The following is a 4,322-nucleotide window of genomic DNA, read 5'->3' on the forward strand; positions in this document are numbered from 1 at the left end:
ATAAATTGCAAAACTAAAGGAATTAACAACTAAGAACATAAAACAAACACTAATCTAACATAAACAAGTAATTAAGGATGAAAAGATACAAAAATAAGTAAATAGAATAACAAAATAGGAGAGAGAGTAAGAAATTCTCATTGATATTGCAAGGAGTATCCAAATCTTCAAGTCTCCTTCCTTCAATTCTTCATATTCCAAGCTTTCAACAAGATTTTCTCACTTTCTCTCTCTAGAAAATGAGAGTTTCTCTCTCTAAAAACCCTAACCTAAGCTAAAAATAAACTAAGAAATATCCCCCCCTTACAAATGAAGCTAAAGGGATATTATATAACCCCCAAGTAAAAGGACGGAGAAACCAAGAATCGGCCCGTCTACAGGTCGGCACGGACGTGCCAAAGGTTGCACGGACGTGCAGACCTGTTAAAATGAGAACAATAGCTACTGCCTGACCTTGCACGGACGTGCATCAATTGGCACGGACGTGCATCAATTGGCACGGACGTGCAGCTTTTTCTGGCGAAACAGCTTCATTTCGGAAGGTCATAACTTCTTCATTACTCATTGGAATAAGGCATGTAAGCAGTCGTTGGATAGCTCTTGAGATTAACTTTAATCTCCAATTTTAATCACTTCAAAAACTTGAGTAGAAAAAAAGTTATAGTCATTTGAAGTTGACCTTAGTGAAAAAATCCTTCCAAAACCCTTCCAAATGCTCTTATTTCACTCTTGTACGCTTTTCCTTACTTCTTTCATTCTTCCATAGCTCCCTTATTTCCTCTTCTTGTCTCCAACTTATTTTCTTCTTTGTCCAAAAGCTTCAAAGTGCCATATTTATACCTAAATATGCACCAAAACACTAGCAAACCCGTGAAGCATATGATACACAAAAAATGCATAAAAATAGAGTAATTAGTGAACTAAGCATTGATTTCCCACAATTCTAAGGCTCAAAATCACTTTAAAATCATACAAAATAACAAGTTATCATTAACACATCATGAACAGAGAGTATCACATACTGTATTATTAATGCTTTAATCCAACTAGAAATAACTACCATCAATGAAAAGTAGCTTTAGCCGTTAATATAGTTATTTTTTATTTTTTATTTCTATTATTATTAGTTTTAATTTTTTTTTTGGTTGAAATTTTTATTTATTTAATTTTGGTATTGTTCCAATCTTATGAATTGTTTGTAATATCAAAGCTCAAAGGCATGGCCCATGGCCCATGGGTGGACGAGAAAGTATTGCCCACTACCAGGTAGGGACTAGGAAAGTCCATACCACCGTTGAAAAAAAAAATTCGCTAAGTGTTGGAAAAAAATTATTTCCTATTTTAATACTGTTATTTTATGTTCTAGCCTGTTAAAATAAAATTTAATACTGTTATATGTTTCTTTAATATTGTTTTTGAGGTGTTATTTTGATCTTTTCAGCAGTACTTATATATTAAAAGAATAAGTATTTGTGTTAAAAAGTAAGTATTATATTTAAATACAGTTATTATATAAGTGAAATATGTTATTAAGAAAGACAATACAGTTATTCTAAATTAAAAACTGTTAAGCTGCGTGATTTGGTATCAGAGCCATAACGGTTAAAAGCTAAATTAAGTTATAAATAATTAAGTGAAACTGGAGAATACTAGGCCCTCTACAGAGTGTAAGAAACCTGATTTTAAGCATTATTATCATATTCCTGAAAATACTAATAATTTTGGCCCAGTCCTTAATTATATAGTAGATCAAATTGGGCATTAAGATCGGAAGTTGATAACATACATGCTCGTTGTATTAATATCGAAAATAAGATATCAATAACCACAACCGATATTAATAAAAAAGTAAGCGATCTAAACGAACAGGTTAAACAGGTTCAACTTGCTTTAACAAACGAAGTTAGGCATCAACTTGGAAAAGAAGTATCACCTAATAAAGATAAAATCGTCCCATATAAATATAAATATCCTTTTCAAAACCTAGATAAAAATAAAAAGTTTACTGTAACACTCCCTAAAAGACCGACTAGTAACCAAGAAAAGAATAAAGAAACTAAACATGAGCCCTCATCTTCAGGAGAAAACACTAAATGAATTACAAGGCCTATTCGACAAAGAAGAAGACCCTAATAAGTTTAACGAAATCATGAATTTAATTTCTAAAAAAGGGATTGCTTCTGATAATGAAATAGAGGAAAATAATTATGCTACTTTAGAGGAAGATTTATATCAACAAATGGGATTAATGAAGTTAAATGATCTTGACTTTCTACCCATAGAAGTTGTTCAACGAAAGATCGAAAACAAACTAGGAAAAAGAGTAATGGATAATAATGATGTTGGAGAAGAAATTATTAATGTAAACAATGTTATCCAAATACCTAGGTACCAAGGAGAAGGAAGTTGCACACGACCAAGATACATACCAGGGAAGACTACCCGGTTTAGTGTCAAGGTTATGCCTACTCATATACCTAAACAAGAAGAAGTGACACTTGAACCCATTAGTCAAACTGGTTATAAACTTAAATTAGACGGTGTAAGAGATAGACAAGATGTTTTAGATCAGTGGAAGAAGAGTATGAGTAGTGTACTTAATTTAAATACTGAATGGACTTCAGAAAATTTCTTAAATTATATTGAACATAGTCTCTACGGCTTTGTAGAAGATTGGTACGATGGAATATATGAAGAAGTAAAGACTGCATTAAGAGCTAGTGAATCACTTACAAGAATGTTTAGGCAGTTATGTCAATATATTGAGTTAGAGTTCATTGGTCCTAGAGCCAATCCTAATGAGAAACGAATAGAATATCAAAGAAAGTTAAGTAATTTATCCATCTGTAATATGAAATATGTTGATGATTATATTATAGAATTTGAAACATATTATTATAAAATTGGTCAAAATGAAATAAATCTTGGAATGTTCTACGACAAATTACCCAGTCATCTTAATGAAGAGATTAGTGAAAAATATCAAGAATGGAGAGAGAAATTTTTAGCTAGGGATGCCCTAGGTAATAGAATTGCTTTCCTTAGAAAGTGGATTGAAAAGAAGTGTATAGAGGTTGCAGGAACTCAACAAATGAAGAGACAATTTCTCACTTGTTGGGATTTCCCAAATAACTATGGATACGAAAGAAAAAAACTATAATAAAAGAAAGAGCTATAAGAAAAATAAATTTGACCGATTAAGAGGAGAAACCTATAAGAAGAAGTATTATAAACATAAATATAGAAAGCCAAGTAGGTTTTTCAGAAAGGCAACATATTGTCCTGAGAAAAAGAAAACATGCAAGTGTTGGTCTTGTGGAGAACTAGGACATTATGCTAATGAATGTAAGAAAGCTAATCATAAACTAATGGAAGCCTTAGGAAGTTGGGATTACATAGAAATACCAGAAGACGAGGCTTTAGAATTGGATTTAAATAACAATAAAGGAATAGTAGAGATCATAGAAGAGGAAAATGAGTATAATGAAGAACCTGAAGTTAATGATGAGTTTGAAGATGAAAATTATGAAGAAATAAATAACATGATGGAAGGAGAAGAATTAGAAAATTCAGAATCAGATGACAATGAGGAAGATAAAAGCAAAATGAAAATAGGTCAACTAAAAAGAGCTGAGTATTCATTTGAAGATAATGACCTAGATTAAGTAAACAAAGAAAGCTGGAATTTTCCCCAAATTACTAAATATAAAATGTTTAAAACTTCTTTCTTTAAGACTAGAACTAAATATGTATGTGAAGAAATGGAAGGAAGTATAGTAATCGAAGATTGTGAACAAAAAGCAGCCGAAATTAATATCATAAACTGTAAAATTATTAAAAAACATAAAGAAAAGGGAAATTATAGCTATATTTGTATTGGTGCAGTACAAGTATACATAACTCCTATGCAAGATTTTGGCAAGGATGTTAAATGCTTGAGTTTTATTTGTGATATTAGACATAAAAAATTTTATGATCAAATAATTAGTGGTATCACATGTAACTTAAGTCAAGGAACGGTAAGCTATATATGTGAACCTAGATATTATGTGAGCTTAGAGGATTCCTTTGCGTCAAAGTTCTTAGCTATCAAGCTATTAACAGAAGGAGTGAAAATGCATAAAGGAACACGACCCATACATTTAAGATGGAAGGTGGTTTATAAGTTGGTAAACACTATAGACTCATCTTTTAAGAAACAAATAGTCGATGCTCAGAAATATGAGCAAGGAGGAGGTCCTAAGAAGAAAATTACACCTATAAAGGTAAATCCTAATGAAATTGAAATTGAAATTTAAAAAACTTGGGGAGAATTCTTTATG

Source organism: Chenopodium quinoa, unplaced genomic scaffold (genome assembly GCF_001683475.1).
Source record: "Chenopodium quinoa cultivar QQ74 unplaced genomic scaffold, ASM168347v1, whole genome shotgun sequence".
Classification (NCBI taxonomy): domain Eukaryota; kingdom Viridiplantae; phylum Streptophyta; class Magnoliopsida; order Caryophyllales; family Amaranthaceae; genus Chenopodium; species Chenopodium quinoa.